Here is a 25160-nt window from a genome sequence, read left to right as displayed (position 1 = left end):
TAGCTCAGTTCAGCACAAGGAAACAGTTAAGTGAAGGCCATTTTCCCAAGGCCCTCAGAGTAACCCAGGGAGTGCTAAAAAAAACAGGAAGTAGGGGTCCCCGTCAAGTGTCAAGTGAAGGGATGTCTGATTTTAATCAAGAAACTAAGGATATCTTTGAAGAGATTATTATCATCCTGTAAATGATCTCTTTTAAGTTTGTGGTTTATGCTGGGCTGTCACTACCTTGGGGGAAAAAAAAAACACTCAAAAAAAAAAAATTCAAGCTTTTTTTTTTTTTTTTTTTTTTTTTTTTTTTTGCTAACACCATATTCACTTTGATTCTTTCTTTGAAAATTCTTTTCCTGTGAGTCTTATCATATATAAAGAAGCTTTTACAAACCATATATTAATGTGTGCATGTGTGTATATAGGTAGGTAGATAGATATGCTCTTCTGTTCCATCTATATTTTAATCTTTCTCTTAACCAGTATCGTAGAATCTCAAATTTGAAAGTTGTCTAATGCATTCTGACATCAGCTACGGTGGTTCCAATATCGTCAGGTCTCTCTGGACCAAGACCCTTTGATAGTTTTTGGCAGTTAGGAAACAGCTAGTCACATACCCCACATTGGTATGATACTTTATGAAAAGATTTTTTAATAAGTATTGTGGGGTTTTAGTCATTATGAAAAATGAAATGACAGAGTTACAAAAGAGCCCAAATGGTAATGTGTATCTGTTCTATAGTGGCTATTAACTTTCCTATGACTCATCTGATGTTGAAAACTTATAATTCCAGTTTAAAAAATAAACAGCCCTGAATTTAATCTACATGTATATGCAAGCTAATCACCCCATATTAAGTTCTCCTATCTAAGTTTATTTCAAGGATTTCAAGTAATTCTGCCAATTAAGAATCTAAGATAAATGTATGGGTGTAATTGCATGTTTATAGGTAGTGATAAATACATCCATTCCTAGTTCAAAGAACGGAAGGGATTAAAAAGCTAAATGGGAAATTCTAATTAAGATTTTGTTAGACACAGAGCATGGTAATAAGTTGTGGGGTATAAGATTAATCCTGTTTGCAAGGGTCTAAGAAGCAGGTTGGAAAAATGAACTTTCCTTTATATATAAAAGTTTCAATAAACAACCAGCACTAAATAGTTAATGTTAAATGTGTTAAATGTGTTAATGTTAAATAGTTAATGTGAAATGAATGTTTAGAGGTAGGGGTGATGACCAAGAGATGGGGGCCATTGGGAAAGGCTTTTCTGAGTCCTTAAAACAGAGTAAGACTCACATAGAGAGAAGGTGCAAAAGGGTATACCAGAGATGGGAAGCATCACTAGAGACTAGAATGTTCATAGAGGACTTGCTGATTGTAATTTCAAATTATATGCAAAATATATAAAATTATATTACAGAAATATATATGAGCTGTACTTGTGGCATTGTAGGGGCCTTCTGTGGGTGTAGGCACTAGCTCAGGTCTCTAAACTGGATGAGGAAGTCATGTTCCACAGGCAATAATGATATCAGGCTTCTGCTCATCCAATTTTAATGCTTTTTTTAATGTGTGTCAAACCATGCTCTTGTTGGCTGCCCATCTATTTTTCCTATAGAAACCCCCTGGTATATTAGCCATCACCATAGATCCCTAATGGTTCAGTATTGCCCTTGCTGTCTGCTATTCTGGAATCCTGTCATTCCCACGGACAACAGTTCTCTAACAATACCGTCTATCATCAACCCTGCCACAGCTGCCGCTGAGCCATTCAGACATGCCAATGCCTCTATCACTAGCATATTCCTTATGAGCTTACTGATGACAGCATTCTCTGGCCCTTCCGAGAGCATTCTCTGGTTTCCAAAGAACCCAGCCAGTTGGTGGGCTCTCAAGGGTTATACAATACAACCATTCTAGCATGTTCACTCCTCTGAGCCTTTTGATCCCTTCCTCAAAACCCTGCCAGGGTAGCTCTGTCATTGCACTTAATTTGGTATGAGCCTTTTGTTTCCCACAAGCTTCTAGTAACCATCCAAGCAGTATATTAGGACCCTTTCCAGGTGCTCTTATCAGTCATGGGAGAATGCTCTCTTATTGGCCAATTCTCCTTTATTGAACTTATCTTTCACCACCCCCAGACCCTACCCAAGTCCAGTGCTATCAAGACTTAGTTTCCGGCATGCTCTCCCAACCCCTGCTTTCTTCTGCTGCAATTAATCATATCCTGAAATTCCTTTCGTGAATAATTCTTTTTTTCCTCTAACAAGAAAGTAGTTCCCTAGCTGGCTCGTGCTGAGACTTAATCCTAGTTACAGGAAGTGGGTCATATTTTGAAGAGAACAAGTATTATTTTCCAAGGCATCCTTCTCAGTTGATGTTTTCATGGTCTTCAGGCAAGAGAAGGCTGCTCTTCTGCAGCAACACAAAGTAGGCCATACCAGCAGGCCCAGTGATTCAGAGGAATCTGGGGTCCATCCATGTCCTCATTCAGTGCCTTAGGGCCCCACTCCTTTCCTAGCAGGGTTTGATTTTAGCATTAAAGACTTGCCAAATCGTGCTTGCTTCAGCAGCACATATACTAAAAAAAAAAAGACTTGCCAAATCAATGGATTCAGTCGTCATTATAGTTCTATTATTTTTACAATAAAGTCCATGTTAAATAATAGAAAAATATATATTATACATTTTATATAATTATATTTAATAATTTACATATGGCTATGTGTAAGTATATATATATATATATATATATTAAATATTTTATTTATTTATTTGACAGACAGAGATCACAAGTAGGCAGAGAGAGAGGAGGAAGCAGGCTCACTGCTGAACAGAGAGCCCGATGTGGGGCTTGATCCCAGGACCCTGGGACCATGACCTGAGCTGAAGGCAGAGGCTTTAACCCACTGAGCCACCAGTCACCCAATATATATATAAGTATATTAAAAAAAAAAAAATATATATATATATATATACATATATATATACATGTTTCTGTCCTGGGTTCCTGACATAGAACTCCAAATCTTTGTGATTTCCTCAGTGATAAGAGCACTAGGAGCATCACTCCTAACTCCCTTGGAATTTATTAGATAATAGCAGTATCTTTCGTTTTAATGAGGTGACTCTTAGTGGGCTCCTAGATGACATTGATCACCAGAAAAACTCAGCCATGCTTAGAAGCTTGGTAAAATGAGGCCATCTGGGCGATCCTTAGTCCAATACAACTGGTGCCCTTATAAGAAGAGATTAGTACACAGACTGCACACAGACAGAAGGATAACCGTGTGAGGACACAGCAAAAAATTATCATCTACCAGTCAAGGAGAAAGGCTTCAGAGGAAACCAAGCCTGCTGACAACTTGAACTTGGACTTCCAGCCTCCAGAACTATGAGAAAATAAATTTCTCTTGTTTAAGCCACCTAGTCTTTGGTGCTTCGTTAAAGCAACCCAAGCAGACTCACCCTGACAAACCTGTAGGTTCCAGCTCGTGGAAGTGAGAGCACACTGGGGGCAGCTATGCATGGAGTGGAAGACAAATCAGAGGGCATGTAGAAGGAGAACCCATGGTGTCTGCTCTAGCTGGGACCCTTAACTCCCAGTAAAGCGTTTCTAGAATGTGTGCTTCTTGTCTCTACAACTTTGGCCTTTACTCCATTAGACCTTCCGGTTTCCAGAAAGGACATAATAAAGGTTCTCCTGGAACCTGAAGTTGTGACTCATCCTTTGTCAGAGGGGTCTCTGAGGCATTTACTAAGGCTTGCTTTTATATAATGGAGGTGGGAACACATGTATCAGGACCTTGGGAGATTCATCTGGATGAGTTGTACACCTGGAAATAGCAGTGAATGGGTTGATACAGCAATGGCCATAGGAGGAAGGCAAGGAATCAAGAAAACAGGCCCTTCAGAATTGAGGAAATGGGTCACTCCACAAAGTGATCAGCCTGGACCAAGTACAGTGTAACCAGCAATGAGGAAAACGTGGGATAATTAATAGAGGAGTGAGGACAGCCTTTTGTTGATTGGTTACTACTAAAAACTCATTGCTTAGTTCAGTATATCTTAAATTCTATTTTTGTATTTGTACCGACAAGGGATTTACATCATAGTTCTAAAACATGAAAGGTATGGCCATATTTGGGGCATCGTGGTCTGTAGATGGGAAACTACACTAAATAATCACACGAAACAGACTCTCTTTGCTTCTATAAAGGACTCATTGTAACACTAACATATAGTCTATTAGGTTAATTCTGATTTTATATGTTTTTGTTTCCAAATCTAAGTACTGTATGTCACCAGAAGGGTGTTCTGTATAATACAATATTAATGACGCAAAGTTGATCTTACTTTAGTCATTTCTAATCATAGCTCTATTGCTGGAACAATTTTAACTTTACTTGAAATTATAATTGTATATATTCATTTCCTACAAAGAAGTTACTATGGGTCTGTTAAGTAAAAAATTAAATTATATTTTGAGTATCTTATTATACATTTAAAGAAAATTGTCACAATGATGGTAATTCAGCTCTCAAACCTTTAAGAGTAAAATGTAGAAGTTGCGTTTCTATTTTAGAAAAAGGAACAAAATGGTAAATGCAATATTACAATGTTGTTCTTTTTCAAATCAGGAATACTTTGAGTAAATATATACAAAAGAAGACAATTATGTTTTTTATTTTGTCAAGCTTAACAATGAATGCGAACTCATTTGGTATAATTTTTAATAATAGAAATTGAAATTTTTGCTTGTGTGACTCTATAGGTGATTTAAGAAAATTATAGCTTATTGCAGGGATGAATTTACTTCGAGACACTGTTTATAGCCATAGAATGGAAAATACTCTAAAATAATTCAACCTATGATAGAATAATCTTCAACATATTTTCAAAACTAAAATAAGCATCTAAATAAATCTTACATTATGTTCTGTATGAATAATTATTTTGATGGTAGTTTCACAAGTGTTTTATTCATATCCAATGTTAATTAACTTCTACACCTATTAATTAAAGCAGCAGAATTCCATATTGTAATACAAATATAGAGACAGTTTTCTTCCCAGGGAGCCAAGCTAAGTTAGTATTCAGAGCCTAAAAACAGAACATACACAAAAATATTAACGCCCCAACTCAGCCCATCTCCAATGAACACATGCAGGAAAAAATAAATGAAACAAAATTCCTAAAACTGATAGCACATAAGGTATTAGTTCATGATGAAAGACGAAAAAAAAATTGCCTAATTATTACATATTTGGGCAAGTTATGAACTGATGGTGGAAATATTTTATAAAAACACAAATTAGTATATGTTCTACTACTACCTCATTTAAACCTCATGAATCTACCATCTTCCTGATTTTCCCTGCCCTGCAGACATTCTCCTTTATTCTTCATCCCTCAATATCTCTGATTGTCCCTAGGGAAGTCACGGAGTCCAGTGGCTGAGGAGAGTTCCTCGGAGGACAGACATCCACTTACCTTCTAACCTAGGCAGCCAATAGCAATCAGCCAGGCAGTATTTTGGATACTGAAGATAGAGGTGTGAACAGAAATTCATTCACTTGTCTTCATCAATGTTATATTTTCATTGGTGTAATAGTCATAAATAAGTGAAAAAGTAACTTAGTAATTATCTTAAAATCTTGAATCTTACCATGTAACTTTGAGTAAGTTTTTACCCTTCTAAGCCTCAGCTTCAGCTATGTCTTTTTTTTTTTTTAAGTTTTTATTTATTTATTTGACAGAGAGAGATCACAAGCAGGCAGAGAGGCAGGCAGAGAGAGAGGAGGAAGCAGGCTCCCTGCTGAGCAGAGAGCCTGATGTGGGGCTCCATCCCAGGAGCCTGAGATCATGACCTGAGCCGAAGGGCAGCGGCCCAACCACTGAGCCACCCAGGCGCCCCTTCAGCTATGTCTTTAACCTATAAATGGGTATGATAATATTGCTTACCAATGGGTGTGTGTATGTGTGTGTGTGCATATCATATACAATAAATAACATTATATGCTACATATGTTTTATGTAATAAATAACATGTTATATATAATGTTATATGTCTTATATGCCTTGTAGATATTTTATATATATATTTTTTTCTTCCTTGAGATAAAATTAGCCTTTATTAGAAGGGAATTATAAATCACAATTAGACTGGGCATAGAGCCTTAAGTAGACCGAAATCAAACTCATGGAACTACACATACCTTACTCAGATTTTGGATAAAGATTGCCTCTGTTGACATGATCAATTATAAAGAAACATATGAATTAAGGACAACCCAGTGAGCAAAGACACTTGTTATCTGACTTCTTGGACTGATCCCCAGAAAAAATTAGAACATGTGCTGTTCTCTATCAGACGTTGGCAGACTCTTTCTCTGTCTTTCCTGACATTCAGTGTGAAGATAGTCAAGACTCTCCAATATATCAAATCATTTTACTAAAGAGACCATCATTTTGTGTTAACCCCAAATCTTGGAAATCTTAATTTTTTAAAAAAAGTTATTAAAATGACAACTGTATTCATTGTGTAAAACGATGTTCACAGATTTTGTCTTTCATTAATCAGTGAGCTTGTGAATAAACTCGAGTTCTTTTTTTTTTTTTTTTTCTTTTCCTTTGATCTTCCAACCAATCTGAAACCTCTTACAGGAGAGAAGCACTTGCTCAGAAGTGACTTGTCTCGGGCAGGTGTTCAAGTCAGCCTTTGCTTGACCCTCTCCACAGTGGAAAGCTTTGGTTCTTCCACTTTATCTCATAAGCTTGTTGTGACATTAAAGTGAGATAAGTCATGCAAAATTCATTGCACACCGCCTAGTATGTAGTAAGTGATCACTAAGTATTAACTACTGTTATTATCTGATCCCCTTCTGTATCCTACTGGGCTTACCATAGTTTAGAATCTTAGTACTTTTTGCCTTGTTATATTTGCAATAGCCTCCCCAAAAGGTTTTTCCATGTCTAATATAACCTACCCTCACCTCCCGTACGTGTTATGTATTGCCGCCAGGATTAAATGTCCTGATATTTATATAATAATTTACATAAATTTTTATATTATATTTATATAATAAATAAATATTTATATAGTAATTTATATATTAATAATTCTGGGTCATTCAGGTTACTGATCAAATGCCTTTAATGACTTCCTACCTTAATCAGGCATTCAAGACTTACCACCACCTCAATCACTTTCCCTTTCTAATTTAATGCCCCTTGTGCGTTATACTGAGTACCATATTCTGGCTCAGATAGCTTGTTTGCTCTTCTTTTAAGTGATTCAAACTTTTCTTTCTACCTGGAATGCCCCACTCAGTGCCTCACGCCCAGCTGGCCCACAGCTACAGTCCCCATCCTCCAAATGCCTCTTCCTCATAATCCAGTCCTCTGAAAGCATGTTTTCTCCCTTCTTTCATTTTCCTCAAAGCCCTTATCAGTCTCTACCTTTCACCTGCTAGCGTTGTTATTTGTGTACCTTCCTTACCTCTCCTAGTAAAGTGTAGGTACTTGATGGAAGAATCCATATCTGGTTCATATTTTCATTCCCAAAGTATCCACACTGAATAAATATTTGTTGGCCAAATGAATGAATTAATGTTCCAATTCTCCAGGCCAGCAAAGTGAGCAGATTAAATGTCAGATATAAATAATATTTTACTACAAGGCTGGTTTCTTAACCAGAGAGGTGCTGACTTAATTTGTGATATGATTTATGGAGAATAAGGGAGGTCACCTTGTTCCAAAATGCCTTCTAGACCTCAATATTTTGTAAGTAGAAAGCCAGTAAGAGTTATTTCCTTAGTCTTCTTAATGGCTTTAAGTGAGTTTAGCTTTCAAGAGACACATACTTGCTAAATAAAGTTGGTTGCCAGGTTACCGACTATGCAAGAGACAAGGCAGGTTAAAATGGCACTGAAGGAAGACACAGATTGGTGCAGAAGACACCTTTTGCCTACATTGAACTTTTTTAATGGATAATGCCGTTTTAGTATTTGGCAGTGATCTAATTTCTCAGTAGGATGTGTCATCATTGACCCGGCATGAGCCAGTCTACCAGCAACTTCCAAGAACCTGCCAAGGAGCGGAATCAGAGGGTGTAGCTGAACCTGAGATAATTTGAGGGACCTCAAAGGCAGGCAAGAGTCACTGTGAAGAAGGGAATTGCAGGGCCAGGAAATAGGAGATGGGACTCGAGCAATTCACCCATGCAAATTCAAAAGTCACTGCTGAGTCAAAGCAGGCGTGAGTGGTCACATGGTACTTTGGGAAAATCCTCAGCCACGGAAACGACTGTGTTAAGTTGGGAAGAGAGAGTTACTAAAGCAGCAGACCTGAAAGGGAAATAACCCTGTCAAACTGGAAGAAGACCTGGGACCCACATGACCTTGTGTTAGACATTCTATTGTTCCATTCTACTTGTATTCCTGTTTGAGCCATACACAAAGCTCTTCAACATACCTTCAGGACCTTTCATAATTATGACGTTATTCATGCTGCCCAGATGTCTCAGATTTCCCTGACCTCAGACCATAGGGGAAAGAATTAAGTAACACTTCCTAAAAGGTGTTCTGATTCCTAAATCATGATGCAATAGTCCATCCACTTGGTTGGTAAAATGTAATGATCATGAAAGTGTAAGACCATCGTGTGCATCTTAAGTCAGTTTTCAGCTACAATCAGGATATGCGGTCTGTGATTAATGCCGTGCTGGGGTGTGTTCCCATGAGCTCACAAGACCCAACTGTGTATAACTCTTCCCAAGTCTGTGTTCAGTGAATTTATGATGGTAGCTTGACATTGGATATGGGGGCAAAAACTAAGAGCTATGCCTTTTTCTCACCAGGTTTCCACTGGCCTTTTTTTCCTGCCAGCTCTCATTTGTGGTTTATTCCACTGCCCATGAAGCCATCTGGAAGAGCTAAACCATTGTCACTCTTTTCCATGAGTTCAGTAGTAATGCCCATAGTATAGTTTACAGATGCTTCAAAAACTTCCAGTCTTGGGATTGCCAGAATATTCTTAGATTCCATGCAAAGATGGTGAGAATAACCTGTCTCAACTTTTCATTTTGCCACTAGGACTCTGCAAACTCTTAATATTTCCATGGCTTTTCAGTCTATCTTACTGACTTCTTTATGGTGTCTCAAAATGAATCCAACAAGCCTTGTAAGAGATAAACACTATTGCATACTTTTTCTTACTTGTTTTGCTCCTTAAGGGCCTCCTGCCAACCATGAAAATGTATTTCTCCTTTTCTAGGGACAAAACAAAAACATGAGGAATAGAAGGGCAGATAGAGTCCAGCTTACCCAGAAAGCAAGCCTGCCATTTGAATTTATTTTTAAAAATATACATTAGTTGTGCTAGATCTATATTTTTTTTGCCTCCTTTCCCAGATGACCTTTCACCCTTTTTCATCCTGCTCTGTGTGCTAGGAAATTAGTACACAGGAACTTCTTCAATGGTTCCCTTTTCCTCTAACCTCCTTTTGTGTTTGGCCAAAAGAAAAGTTTGGCAGAAGATTTGGAAGTCATTGTTGAATGGTCTCCATGTAACCGCTCTTTCTGGGTTCTCCTAACTGTCCTCTCCTCTGTCCCTCTGGCCTAGGGAAAGAACCAGCTCCTTGTTGGTGGTGGTCCCAGGAAATAGCACCCTCCTCATTGTCCTCCTAAAGCCTCACCCTATTCCTTTAAAAAAGAAATCTTTTCTATTAAAACCTCATCAATTGTCCAGTTTGAGTATGCTTTCTTTATTCTGTTGGAATCTTGGCTGATAAGCTAATCATGTGAAATCATAACCTCTGAAGCTTACTGTTCTTCTCACTACAAAAAGGTGTTTCTATTTGATATAATTAGGAATCATATAATCATGTTGTTTCAACTGTTGAAAAGAACTAATAATCATTCTGCCAAAGAGAGCTATTTATTTGACCTTAATATATCTGCCTCATGTAATTTCATGAGACTTTGTCAGTTTGTTACTATTTTAAAATACATAACTCCACTTGAAATAAATAGGTACTTTAAGAGAAACTTTGGGAAAATAAAGGAATAGTGAGGACATAGAATCTTATCATACATATAAAAATATTGTTGATGCATATGGGTATAAGGCAAATCTAGCAATTAGGGGCACCTGGGTGGCTCAGTTGGTTGAGGGTCCAACTCTTGATTTCGATCTCAGGGTTGTGAGATCGCCCCCCACCCACCCACCCACCCCTGTCAGTCTCCCACTCAGTGCTCAGCATGGAGCCTGCTGGAGATTCTCTCTCGTCTCCCTTTGTCCTTCCCCCTGCTCACACTCTCTAATTAAATAAATAAATATTTTTTTAAAAAAAGAAGAAGAAAAGAAAAATTCAGCAATTTTATCAGAGTGTTAAATGCACAGTGATAAATTGGAATAAGCTATACCTCACGATCATCTCTGGATTCAATTGCGTTAAAGTGAAAATCAGGTGCTTAACTTTGGCTTAATATGGGGACGTGTTAGAAAATGGACTCTGAGGTTAGCAGGACCTTGAGTCTCAACATTATTTGGGTGAGTAGGTTCTGGAAAATATTTTCCAACTTACCTATCCCAGAAAAGCAACAAGTGAGACAATTCAAGTGAGGAATTAGCTGGGATATGTTTTAGACTCTCCAGCCCACTACGCCCCAGGCTCTCCTGAGTCATTCGTCAAACCAAGGTGCTGCTGAGGCAATGTCCAGGGTGAGAAAGTCAAGGCACCCTCACCCTGACCTGCAACCAGAGACTAAGGGAAAGGTTGTATGACATGATTGACTCATTGTGAAAACGTGGGAAAGGAAATACTGTCTCATTATGTGTATCTCAGTGACTACATAGTTTGTAAAACCTATGTATTCAACTTATGGAAGATGTTACCTTAAACTTTACCTTCCTAATGATACATTTTCTACTGTCTTACTTAATGGCTCTAAAGAACGTGATCTCATAACTCTGTGTTTAAATGTAGTTAACAAATAACGTGATAAAAATGGAAAGCAAAACAAAAAAGAAAAAAGAAAAGGAAAAACACGTTAAAAAAACAATGTGAGGGCGCCTGGGTGGCTCAGTGGGTTAAGCCGCTGCCTTCGGCTCAGGTCATGATCTCGGGGTCCTGGGATCGAGTCCCGCATCGGGCTCTCTGCTCAGCAGGGAGCCTGCTTCCCTCTCTCTCTCTCTGCCTGCCTCTCTGCCTACTTGTGATCTCTGTCTGTCAAATAAATAAATAAAATCTTTAAAAAAAAAAAAAAAAAACAATGTGAGTGCATGAAAGGAAAGTTATTACCTTACCCACCCCATCCCTCAAAGGGCCTAACTTGATGATATGAACATATTAGGACTTCAATGCCTATTTATTAAATTTAATGCAAATATTCAAAACGAAGTTAAAATCAGACTGGCTATTTCTGGAAAAGTTCCAGACTTAAGCATTTGGTTTTCTTTACATGTCACGAAAAATTAATCCATTTACAGAATCTTGGGGACTCCAAGAAATCCAGTGACTCTCTCGAGAAGCTAAGGGTTACCTAAGAAGGGTTGTCATCGGAGCCTTGACATCAGCAGTCATTGTCCCTGATGCTTCCTTGCCCGGAATTGTTCCTGATGAAATGCAAGCTCCTCCGCCCTGTGTGACTAAAGGCATTGAAAGCAATGAAGAATATGAACAGGGTAAGCCATGATTAATTGCTTAGTACAATCAAACTAATCCACAATGTACATGAATCTTAATTTAATGCTCGTTATAAAAAAGGGGATCTCTGATGTTTTAACACACCTTTGAAACCATTACGTTCCTAAAATTTTCTACTCATGAGCTCTCAACTCATGAACAGTGATAATTCTAGAGAAACTGGACAATCTAAATTGATCAGGTATAAAGTTTCCCAGGTTATTATATTTATCTGGCATGAAGAGTTTTGATGATATCTAATTATACTGATGTTTTTTATTTAGAGTTGTCTGTAGATTGATAGGTTAAAATATTTTCTTGCTACTCTTAAGCAAACAAAAGAAAAGAAAACAAAACAAAACAGAAAAACATTCCCATATATAAATCAAAACATCAGAGACCCTTGAACCCAGAAGTACCGACAGAGCCAAGGTTGCAACAACAGTATCTGACAAAACCCTGGGGGTGATTTGAGGATAGAAAAGAGTAGAGTTTGTAGCAAGTTGGTGACCTGCATTGATAAAGGAAGACAAGACATTTTCAATCCAATTGATTTTTCAGGATAAGGTAGGTTATATTATAGTAACAAGATGACCCCTGAACACCTCTTTGTCTTCTCTGCATGGGGAGCAGCTCTCTTATCCCCTGGAAATGGACGCCTGTGCAGTTTGGCTCTGCCCCCTTCTTAGTCCGGAGTCCCTCTCAGCTGTTGAGCTGATCACTGTCTGCAGGGGTGCTAAACACCTCCCCCCCAGGACACTGACAGATGAGAGCCTTAGCAGCTTGACAGCCACAAATCCCCTATCCTTACTTATTCCTAACTACAGTTCTGAACTAGTGTCATTTCAAAGGACGTGGACACAGCAGCCAAGTTCGTTGGGGCTGGGCAGCCATGGGAGAGGAGTTGGCTCTGGGGCTGGAATTGGGACTGTGTTTGGGAGACTTATCATTGGTTATGGCAGGAATCCCTCTCTGAAGCAACAGGTTTTCTTCTAGACCATTCTGAGCAGTACCCTCTTGGAGGCCATGGGGCTCTTTTTTCTGACCATGGCCTTTCTCATCCTCTTCACCACGTGAGAGAGCCATCTCTACCTCCTGTGGGTCTTTCTCCTGTGTCTCGTCTGCCCTCTATGTTCCTTTTCCTATATCTCCCCAGGCAGCCTGGGGAAAGTGGCTGGCTCAGAGTTTAACAGAAGGAAGCAAACTGTGCTTTATTGATAAGGGAAAAAAATGACCCCTGAAATCTCACCCACTTGATACGTAAAAGTTGATTTCTTGTTCACCCAATTCAGATATAATTTGGTGGCTTCCTAGAGCTGTGTCCTTCCCAGCGACAGCACAGATACCCAAGCTCTTTCTATCTTATAGCTCCATCATTGAAAATTCTTGATTTCCGGGGTTGCTGGTTTAGGAAAAAAGAGAGCTGGGGATTGGCTGCACTTATCACTGCGGAGGCTCCCAGGTGTCATGCGTCCTGAGGCACAGACCATGGAATTTGTCAAATATTGCCTGGGCTCTCCTACCTATCCCAGTTTCCACATAGGCTACTCTTGGCCAGTGTTCTATGAACCAAAATGATGTGTCACCTCTGGGATGAAGCATTTAAGAGCCAGTGTGGGGTTCTTCAAGCTTTTTCTCCCTCTGTTATATGACTGCAGTTCCAAATGGTAGAACTATAAGGGTTTTTTAAACTTTTTTTTAATTTTTTTTTTTTTTTTTTTGGTAGAACTATAAGGTTTTGTCTCCTCCTCCTTCTTCTTCTCCTTCTCCCCGTCCTCCTCTCCAGGCCCCTCCCCCCCTCCTCCTTTTCCTCTTTCTCCTTCCTCATCTTCTTCTTCTTCCGTCTTCCATTTTCTTTCTTCCTTCCTTCTTTCTTCTTTATTTTTCTCCTTCTCCTTCTTTTTTTTTTTTTTTTTTTAAGAACCTGATCCTCAAATTCATTGTTCGGATGGGAGCTGCCCTACGGAGCTCCTGGTCCCAGAGATGGCTCTATGCAGGCAAGAGAAGAGTCCAATTGTATGTGCTAAGTCTTGAAATTTGGGAGTTTGTTCCCACAACATAACCTGGCCTATCTTTACTGATGCCCCCAGGAAAGATAAACACTTCAGAGCCCAAGTCTTCCAATGGAAGGAGTTCTGTGGAGCTGTTTTCTAGAATCCTACTGTTGTTGAAATGTATTATAACTCAAAGTAATAGCATCACATAACCAGGGATAACGTTCTGTGACTGGAAGTGTATCTATCCAGTTTAGAAGCTGCTGTACATTTTAAGTATAATAAAAGAGCTAGTTCTCCCAAGAACAGATTTTATCTTACCCCTAATCATTTTCCCCCAGTTTTCCTTCAGGACCTATAAAAGTCTGGGTAGTGTTTTTAACTGACGGCCAATAGATACTTTCATAGCAGACCTGAGTGGTCATTTCCTCATGGAAAAGAATAGTAAACCCTCACAAACTCAGGTTTGTTTTGTTTTGTTTTGTTTTGTTTTTTATTAAACGGGGTCTTTCAACTGCCTTTTCTGACACATCAAAAATAAGTTCAAATCTATTTTTTAATTGAGTATGATGTAGATTACAGAACTGTCAACTCATTATCTCACTCCCTATAGAAAAAGACACTGTTAGTATTTTTTAATATATTGACTTCAGATGTGTTTTCAAATATTCAACAGTAGAAAGGGTCTGACCCTCTCTAACATTGGAAATGATTCATGTTAAGTATTCCTAGGGCAAGCAAGGCTATAAAACTACTTTTAGTAATTGCAAATATTAGTTTAAACATAAATTGCACATAGTTTTCAGTTACTTAATGGGACACAGACATCCTTGTCTCTGGGAGAGCCAAACCTCATGAACTGGAAATGTACAGTCAGAGAAACCATTTATAATTTTGATTTGAGCTTTGGATGCTTTGGTTTGAGTCAAGATATATGAAGTCAGGTTTATGACTGAGAAAGCTACTTTTCCCTCTCATGCAATGGACAATTAGCTACAGCTAAGCATAAATTAACAGAGGGTATTGCTAAATTGCCAAATATTTTCCTTTTTAAGCCAATAGAAGAAAAAACAGCATTCCAGTACTACTTTAAATTCATAGAACTATTACAAACTAAGAACTTTCAACACCCAAAGCAATGTAAACAAGAAGACTTAAAGATATCTTTCAGGCCCCTGGATGGCTCAGTGGGTTAAAGCCTCTGCCTTCAGCCCAGGTCATGATCCCGGCATCGTGGGATCGAGTCCCGAATTGGGCTTTCTGCTCAGCAGGGAGCCTGCTTCCCCCTTTCTCTGCCTGCCTCTCTGCCTACTTGTAATCTCTGTCTATCAAATAAATTTAAAAATAAATTAATTAAAGTTTTTTAAAAAGATATCTTTCATAGAAGAATATAGAAAGTGGCCATGTTATGAAGTGATGAGAATAAAATAGTTCTCTCCTTGTTTGTGTTTCTTTAATAATCACTTTTAAATACATTAGTCTTTTGAACATCTTACCCTTTGTAATGATCCAGGAAAAAAAAATGACAGTGACTATTCAGAATCTCTTATACTTCTCACATCCCCAGGAATTCTTTTTTATTTTGTCTCCACAACTGGGGGCTTAGCCATGTACACAATCTGGAATGATGAGTGAGAAATGAAGCAGGAAGATCTGTAAGCTGAAACCTACCTGACTACTGTTCACTGCTCAGGGCCAGGAGTTATTTGTAGAAAAGGAAGGATAAAAGGGCAGGTACAAGAGAGGTGAGAGATTGGGCTGGGTTGGAAGAGGAGATTAAATAAGACTGTAGAAACTGAGGGAGAAGATTAGGACTAAGTTGTCCAACGGTGATGAGTGAGTCTCTGCAACGACCGAAGGGTAGGCAGAGAAGATTTTTATTGTTGAGGTAGGTGTTATGCATGGAAGTATTCTTTTGGAGAGAATTCAGCAAAGATTAAAGAATCTCTCTTTCTCTTTCTCTCGGTGCACCTGGGTGGTTCAGTTGGTTAAGTGTCTGACTCTTGTTTTAGGCTCAGGTCATGATCTCAGGGTCATGAGATTGAGCCCCGATTAGGGCTCTGTGCTGGGCATGTAGCTTGCTTAATATTCTCTCTTGCACTCTCCGTCTGCCCTCCCCCTAAAATGAATGAATGAATGAATAAAAGAAATTCTTTCTCTCAATGAGAGATGATGTTTCTAAAACTAAAAAAATGCTGAACTGAGCCAAAGCATGATCTGCTTTGTAGGTTGTTCTGACTTGTAATGAGATATTTTAAATTTCTATAAAAATAAAGTGAAACAGACATCGTTGTGCTCTACCAGGCTGATAGGAAAACACCAAATAGTGATGGATCAACATGGCCAATCATTAATGAAAATTGCCAAAACAACAGGCTGGAATCAAGATGTGAATTTCAGTGAGGAACACTTCCACGTACAAGGAAGATAAAATTTGTCTAAAAGGAGGTTAGCATTAGAGAGGTTCTTTTCTTATATAACAAAAGGTCTGAGAATTGGCCTCTGTTGGCATTTGTTACCTTCCTTACCTTTCTCTCATGATTGAAGAGTGTCTCTGACACTCCATGGCAAGTCCTTGAGATGAGAGAAGACTGGCTTGTTGGCAAAGGAAGAGGAGGCATAGAACGCAGAGTGACCTTGAGAAGACACTAGAAAGGCTTCTGTTTAGTTCAGTATTACATACTTCAAGTTTAGTTTCTAGGGGTATCCCACAGAGAGCAGTATCTTTGCATTTTTATGATTTTCCTGTGAATATTCTCACTATTCAGATGTTGCCAATTAGCCTGGTTAATACCAAGTCGAAACCAGTCAGAGAGCAAGGATGTATCTGGGCCCTGAGGCATAACTTACCCTTATTCCCTCCTTCCCAAATAAAAATCCTTGCACAAAACAGTTTGATGGAAACAATTTGACATGTATTTGTGCCATTAAAAAAAAAAATCAGGCTCTTTGATTCTCAGAATGAATGCCTCTTGGATCATAACGGAGGGGAAAGTTGCATCATCAAGAATGTTACTGGCAAAGTGAAATAGTATGTTTTATAATTCTAAGATCTTTAACAACATAAAAAAAAAAAAAGTTCCATAGGCTTGGATTGAGTTTAGTTTGGATTGTGACTCAAACCTTTCGTATTTCCACCTGGATGATGGAGATCTGAAAACCAGAGGGGTTTCCAACAAAACAGAGTAAAGTCAACATAACCCAGGCCACTTACTAATTAAATATTTTAGATATGTTTGAAATAACCAAGAAATTATAGCTTCCAACATCTTTCCGTTGGCGCAACAGCCTGCTCGTCTATGCAGTGGTCTCTGGTAGAATTGCTTTGGTCTGACCCTGCTCAGTAGATGTGAGCATCTTTCATCTGAGATAGAAAGGCTTGAGCCAGAGTGAGGAAGTGTTCATTGCAGGAATATTTTCTTTTGTCTTCATTACTGGGTGGAATTTCTTACCACATCTCTTTCTTAGGGTTGGCTTGAAGCTAGACCTTGATCGCTGACAGATACATTCCCATGGATGTTTTTCACCTGAGTTCGTTTATCTCTTTTGAAGTGGAAGAGCTGGGAGTACCCGGGGAATAGATTTGACATCAACAGAACACGGAGTTTTCTCAGGTGGCTCATCGGATAGAAAGAAAAGAATACAACAGTGGAAAAGGTATTTTTATTACACAACAGGCAAGTATTTGTATTAACTTGTAGAACAAGTTTGATAAAGCACACCTCAAAGCAAAATAAATAACATACAAATAGCCTATTCTTTCTGCTAATTCTAGCACAATAAAGAATGTTTCCAACCCCCTTATCGTGACAGAGGATATTCAAGAAACAGCTTTTGGCGCTATATTGACAAAATCTAAAGATGGCAATAATGGGTATAATCTAAAGGTGATAAGAATAGGAATAAACCATATACAAAGAGGTCTGCTACTGACATAAGTCAAAAAAATATAATTTGTTTTCCAAAAAAGTAGAAATTCTTTTTATTATTGACAATGATGATAATGATAATAATATAATAATGATAACAGCTACTTTTGAATGAATGGCTTGATAAATATCTGGTGGCAAATAGATTTTATTTAAAAGTAATTTTTTAACTACTTTATTGAGGTATGATTGACATACAAAAAAACAATATATAGTTAACGCATATAACTGGATGAGTTTGGGGGTAAGTATATGCTTGTGAAAACATCACCACCATCTAGGCCATAAATGTCACCATCAAAACTTTCCCTATATATATTTTAATTTTACATTAGCCCATTTGATCCTCATACCAACCCTAAACAATCAGTAGGTATTGGTGTGGTTTCACCACTTTACAAATGCGAAAAATGTGCCCTGAAAGGAGTAATTTGCCCGAGGTCTAACTGATTGAATGTTGTAGAACTAGGAATGGAGAACAGGTTTTTAATACTTCAAAGCTTATTCCTTTAACTATTATTGTTGTTATTTGCTTCTCAAGCTCTAGAATATATCAAAAGGAAATAGTAAAAAAGAGGAAAATAATCAGGGATATGTATCTGTATATTGCAACATTATTTATAATAGGGAAATTTTGGATTAAAATCTCTGAAGCATGCATCAGTAAGTAAAAATGCTTATAGTAGGATGGTTAAAAAAAAAAGCTTATTGTACAAAAGATAACTGATCTGTAGCAATAACTAATAACTCTACTTCTCTGGACAGAGATTTAGAGATACATAAATAAAAAATATTTATGGGGGCAAGGTGTTTACAAGATTGGAGCATTTTAAGCGATTCTAACACTGCTTTCAGTGTCTTGTTTGTGGACATTGGAGCAAAAAAATAGAGGCTAATTGTCTTCTTTTTGAAAATAGAGTAGTAGGAACTTTCATTCATAAATTCAGATTAAAGCAAAAGTTACAGAACAAAACAAGCCCCTCTCCCTTCACACTCTCCCTAGTGTCATGTTTTTTGTGGATTATCTTCTAAATTCCTAATGGTGGGAGGCTCACAAATATAAATTATCAGTTGCAATTTTAGAACAGTGTTTTGGAAAGAGGCACTCTAAAATGGGGTGGATTACCCAAATAACAAACTGAAGTGAGCGAGACAAAGCATCCACATCCTGGGAACTTACAGAAACATCAACGTGGGATAGAGGACTACAGACAACTTCCAAAAAAACAGAAGAGGCTTTGAAGGAACCAAATAAATCACAAGAAAATTAGGGCCAAGATCTTGGAAAGAAGAGAGAACAGATATATTCAGGGCTACTTCGCTAATTCAGAAAAAGCAATAGAGAGGCAAGATACCAAGCAGATACTTACCTGTTTGTCTCATGGGGCTAATGGAGAAGAAAGAAGAAATACAGTTTGAGTCCTCTTAAGGAAGAGAGCTCTGGTAAATTTCCCAGCTTTTAGCTTGAGCTCTTCTTTCTAAGAGCTATTTCTGAGGAACAGAGGTGGAAAGAAATCAGTCCTCTTAGAAGCTGAAATTTAGCTTGAAATCATCTCAATCCTTGATTGGAAAGGGGTAGTCATCTACCCTAACTGCCTGCCAAAAGCAAAATAAAACCACCGTGGAAAGGATAATATCATCAAGAGACTTAAATTGTCATGTACGTTTCACACTGAATTTCCAGAATTAATAAAAATTACCAGGTATGCCAGGATACAAGACCAAATAGCTAAAAACCCAAAGACAAAAGCCAGACAATAGAGAGAAACAAAGTTTTGGTTACTGGAAATTAAAATAGATGAGAATCATAGTCTAGGAAATTGGATGGCAGAGATTTTCAATAAAATATTAGAAACTAGAAAAAGAATCAAATGGATATCTTTTTTTAAAGATTTTATTTATTTATTTGACAGAAATCACAAGTAGGCAGAGATGCAGGCAGAGAGAGAGGAGAAGCAGACTCCCTGGTGAGCCGAGAGCCCAATGCCGGGCTCCATCCCAGGACCCTGGGATCATGACTGGAGCCGAAGGCAGAGGCTTTAACCCACTGAGCCACCCAGGTGCCCTCAAATGGGTATCTTAAAACAAAACAAAACAAAACAAAAAGGCTAAAATGGTTTAATAAACAGATTTTTACAATGATGAAAGGAGACAAGAACTGAGAGACAGGCCAAAAGAAAATATCTCAAGTGGGGAAAAATAGATGGAAATTATAAAAAAAATTGTGTAGAAAACATACATAAATGATGTGGTGGGAAGTTCTAACGTATGTGAAATTAGAGTTCCAGAGAAGAGGGAGGGAGTGTTGTAATATTTGAAGAGATAGTGGGAAATAATTTATCAAAACTCTTCCATGGATTAGGAAAAGAGGATATACATTCTAACTCTATTTATGATGCTAGTCTAATTTTGATATCAAAACTTGAGAAGAAAGATTACATGGAATCAATATAGACCCATCTCTTTTCTGAATATGTATGCAAAAATCCTAACCAAAATACAGGCAAATTGAATACAGAGATATAAAAAGGATGATATCTATCATAACCAGTTTGGGGTTATTCCAGGAATCTGAAAATAATTAAATTCACTGAATTAACAAAATGGAAGAGAAAAATAATTTCAACTAGATGCAAATATAATTCTTTAAACTTTAACCCATCCATGATATACAAAACCTCTCAACAAAGTATAAGTTGAAGGCCATTTATTTAATTTAATAAAGTTTATGTAATGAAACACTATAGCAACCATAATAGTAAAATATGGAATGTTTTCCCTGAAATGAATAAGACATAGAACAAGTTTGTCCACTATCACCACAGTTATTCAATATTGTCAGAGGTCCCAAGTAAATAAATGAAAGGAATATAAATTGCAAAGAAAGAGATAAAACATTATAATATGCAATTGACATGATAGTGTATTTTGGCATTCCCCCCCTTAAAAAGAAAAGGCAACTGTAGCCACCTGTTACGATTTGTAAACATATTTAGCAGTGTTATTGAATACTGTTATTAAGTATTCAAATATCAATACATTTCTTTTTACCAAAAAATATATAAAAATAAAGATAGAAACAAGTATATATTACACCAAAATTTTAGGAATGTATTCATAGATGAATCACATAATTGTTGAAATAGAGGCAGAATATATATTACAAAAAAAATGTAAGAAACAGAATACGTCATGAGACATCATCAATTTTTTTACAACATAGGAAACATGCATTAACTAAGGCTTTGGTGTGTTTCAGGCACTGTATTTGACTTAAAAATAGTATGAAAAAAGTAGTATGAAGTGAGGTAGAGAGCATCGGGTAAGAGAGATAACCATTTTCTGAAACTAGACACATTAGTAACAAAGATTAAAAAGCAAAGACCTTGAGGTACCTGAGTGGCTCAGTTGGTTGGGCATTCGGCTTTTCATCTGAGGGCCATGAGTTTAGGCCCCACAACCAGTGTGGAGCCTACTTTAAAAAAAAAAAGCAACTAACAAATACTTTTTCTCATAGGTTGGAATTTGAGGGAGACTGTAATTGTAAATACTGGTATAAGTGAAAATTCAAGGCAATTCTTTGTTTTGTTCATGGATATAGCCTTTAACTTTGGTAGAAAACCCAGCATGTAATAGAGCTCTAAGAATATCTGAGCTCTGCTCAGAATCTCATAAATTTCTAAATATTGATGCAAATTAGATAAAAATGACAGGCATAACTACAATTCTTATTTTGAGCCAGGATAAGTTCTAGGTGCCTTATTCGTACTAACTCATTTAAATTTGTCAACATTATGAAATAGGTGCTATTTTTATTCCCATTGGATAGGTAAGGAAGCGGAAGCTTTAGGCAACCTGCCCAAGGTCACACAGCTGGTAAGCGTAGGAGTTGGGATTTGAACTTAAACCAGCCTCCTCTGAGTAATGTGATCGTAAGTAGTGTGCCACACTGTCCCCAGAGGACCTGAGGAATTATCTAATCTAAATTCAAGCCTCACCTGAGATCTCAACGCGTTATGGACACAGTTTGTTGGATTAGATCCTCATTCTTCCAATTCCCTGCCTCACATGCCTGCCCTCTCTATTACAGCCCCGTCCTTTAAATCATGCGAAAGGGGAAGAGGAAAGGGTGGTTAGAGATGTGTGTGCAGTTTTAAATAAATAGTAGAATTGATACAATGGTTTTTTTTTTTTTTCTTTTTGAGAGAGAGAGGACATGAGAGTGGGGGAGAGGGAGAAGGAGAGAATCTAGAGCTAAGTGAGGAGCCCAACTCAGGGCTCAGACTCAAGACCCTGAGATCATGACCTGGGGCAAAATCAAGAGCCGGATGCTTAACCGACTGAACCATGCAGGCACTCCAATATTTAACTATTGTTAAGGAACCAGTCATTCAGCCTACTGGACATGTCAGATTAAGCAAGAATCGTTCGACAAAATCAAAATGGTAAAAATTTGGACATAATATGTTAAAGTGAGGACAAGAACCCACCCATAACAAACAAAATCGAAGTGTAAGCATTGCCAATATAAACAGTAGTATCTTTAAGATAAGTTCGTAATAAAATAATGAGTCTTTGGCAAATGACTATATAAATACACACAAAAAAACCTCATGAATCATAACTTTATTTAAACAGAGGTTATGCTTCTGAGTCATGTTTCTTATTCAAATGTACTTTATGGGCAATTTCTAAAAATTAAATGAAATCATTTAATAACTCAACTTCCATTTTGATAACACAGTGTTGATATAGAGGACACACCTTAGCTTTCGAGTAACATATACTGATGGTGATCTTGATTACCAGAAGATTTGGATTTAGAACATCTTTCCTTATACCCTAAAATGCAATCATAAGGCGTTTTGTGTTAGATGGTGAAGCAAATGCAAAATCAGCATCTGTCAGAGAGTGAGCGAACATGGGAGAGGGAAGGTCAGAAGGAGAAGCAGACCCCCTGCTGAGCAGGGAGCCTGATGTGGCTGGGACTCGATCCCAGACTCCAGGATCATGACCTGAGCCGAAGGCAGTCACTCAACCAACTGAGCCACCCACACGTCCCCTACTCAGCTTCTTGATGAATCTTAGCCTCAGTCAATTTCCCAGTATTCTAGGTGGGTGACAAGACCACTGACCACCTCAGGTCCCCAGAACATTCTGCTGTAGGCCAGGCCAGCCAGAGCAGAGCAGCACAACAGGCTCTTCTTAGATTTCTTAACATAAAGATCACATGTTCTTTGAGTGACATCAGTGCCTTTAGCACATGGCGAAACTCGGCAAGATTTTGTTCTCAAAAGCAGAGCATGAGAATGAGGAAGAGAAAACTTATATCCAAGAGAGAATAATCCCATATACGTGGCGTGTACCAGGGACTGGGTGAACAGCTGACTGGAGGAGTAATTTAGGATAAGCTGTAATTACATGGGAATAACAGTCAACAGATTAAAGCTGATATGTCAGATTAACCACTTCTTAGTCATGTGAGTGTTAAGAAGTCCCCTACCTTCTCTGAGCAGTGATTTCCTCACCTGTAAATTTGATTAATAAAACTGAGCGAGAACATGATTTTTGAGAATTAAGTAGGGTAAAATAGGAGCCTATACATAGTAGATGATAAAAATTTCTGAGATAAATTTCGAAAACATCATGTTACATTTTAAAATTTGATTTATAGGTCACATGGACTTTTCTCTTCCTCCTTTTTAATTTTTCTATTTTTTGTGGATGGTAAGGGTATGTACCAAGTAGGAGCACCTGGGCGGCTCAGTTGATTAAGCATCTGCCTTCAGCTCAGGTCATAATCCCTGGGTCCTGGGATCAAGCCCCATGTCAGGCTTCTGCCGTGTGGGGAGCCTGCTTCTCCCTCTGCCTCTACTGCTCCCCACCTCTTTTGATGTGTGTGCTCTCTATCTCAAATAAATAAATATAATCTTAAATAAAGATATGTACCCATACAACATAAATACAAACAAATATCCAAACAGTGGAGTTTATGAGAAAAGAAGATAAATGCTGATAAACATCTGATACCCTACGAATGCTGTGGTAGATAAATGCTAATGATTTACCATTGATCCAATTTATTATCTAATATTATAACTGATTTACTGTTAAACAAAATCTAGTATGTACTATAAGCTGTCTTATGTTACTCATTCCTAAGTCTCAATTTATCTGATTGGCCTATTGACATATTGGCCAATCAAAATCTATAGATTTATTTTGGTAGAAGTTACCACTAAGGTACAAGCCCTCACACAAAATGAATTTGCACCTACAAAGTCATGCCACAGTGACAGGTGACAGCTCCCCCTACTGGCCACAAGTGTAGAGGACAGTATGCATATTGGATCATTAAGAGCTTAATCTTGAAGGTATGTGGGTGAGACAGTATCTAACCATACACACATGTACACGTGCACACATACGAAAACACCATTTATTCGTATTTTCATTCCTGTCCCACATACATAGGCTTGACAAATGCTGAGCATCTGGAAGTTAAGTTGATACAATTCACATCTTTTTTTGTACTAACAGGAGTACAATTCAGGAGGACCAATTTAATAATAACCACATAAATCTGCGTTCCAAGCACCAAGACTAGATTTTAATTTCAACCAAGTATGAAGTACTCAGAAATCAATGTCTGCATTAAGTTTAAGTGCAATTAATTTTTTGTCATATTTATTAATTTTTAACTGTTCAGATTCATCTTACTTTATTGAGCTTCCTTTATTGAGCTTCCTTTATTGAGCTTTTCACTGATATTCATTAGATATCTACTCTGGGCCTGGCCGTAGGCTAAGTGCTAAGGAGGGAGCAATTAACGAAGCAAAATCTCTTCCTTCATGAGGGTTACATTCTATTGGAGAGAAATAAATATTCACATTAATTCACACTAATCTCTGAAGTTTTCAATGTATAAAAAATTTCAAATAAGTAAAAGTGAATTTTAATTTTTCCTTTAATGAAACCTGGAAATGTGAGTTTTAATCCTTCTATATTGCTTAGACACTGTAGTTGACCTGTTTCTTAGGAAGTTGATAGATCCATTTCTAGTTTCCTGCTGATGTTTTTAAGTAAGTTCAAAAATGCCAATAGAAATATTATGAAAATCAGATATCGTGATATGAAAAATTTAAAACTCAGTGGTGCTTGTGATATGGCATTCAGTGGGAGATATAATCATGGAAGAGAAGATACTGATCTTTCTTTAAGACCTCGATCCTTTTCCGCTCTTCCGGTATTGGAGCCATTTCTATCACTACATTTATCATTCTCCTCATTTACAGGGAGTTACAGAGAATGATTTACAAAATCCCCATAATCCTTGAAAGAGCAGGAAAGATTGTCAAAACAAAAATGCCTGTGCACAGACCCTGGTGGGGGGTTGTGTTGAAGGTTACCTTCTGTGAAAGCTCTGTTTTTAAGCTACTCAGATTAGATTTTTGAAACCAAAAGGTTACCTTCCCAAGGCTGCTATGTGAGCATATTAATTAAGTCCAGAGCGGGCCACAGAACGCTCTTGTGTTACCATTGAGTTGGAGGCTGGCGT

At 37.8% G+C, this 25160-nt stretch overlaps 1 long non-coding RNA gene across 3 annotated transcripts in view; it reads left to right on the top strand.

Annotated features, from left to right (window-relative positions):
- LOC101679630 overlaps positions 1–25160 on the top strand; it is a 118842-nt gene that overhangs the window by 15302 nt on the left and 78380 nt on the right. For 2 of the 3 annotated variants that reach the window (XR_200683.2, XR_006601981.1), the window contains exons 3-4: positions 11484–11678; positions 17142–17330. This is a non-coding gene — a long non-coding RNA (uncharacterized LOC101679630). The remainder of the gene's footprint in view (positions 1–11483; positions 11679–17141; positions 17331–25160) is intronic. The other variant, XR_001182233.1, reaches the window with a different exon arrangement.

This window comes from Mustela putorius, unplaced genomic scaffold (genome assembly GCF_011764305.1).
Source record: "Mustela putorius furo isolate JIRA1106 unplaced genomic scaffold, ASM1176430v1.1 tig00003854_pilon_pilon_pilon, whole genome shotgun sequence".
Lineage (NCBI taxonomy): Eukaryota > Metazoa > Chordata > Mammalia > Carnivora > Mustelidae > Mustela > Mustela putorius.
This window is presented reverse-complemented; position numbering and strand designations above follow the sequence as displayed.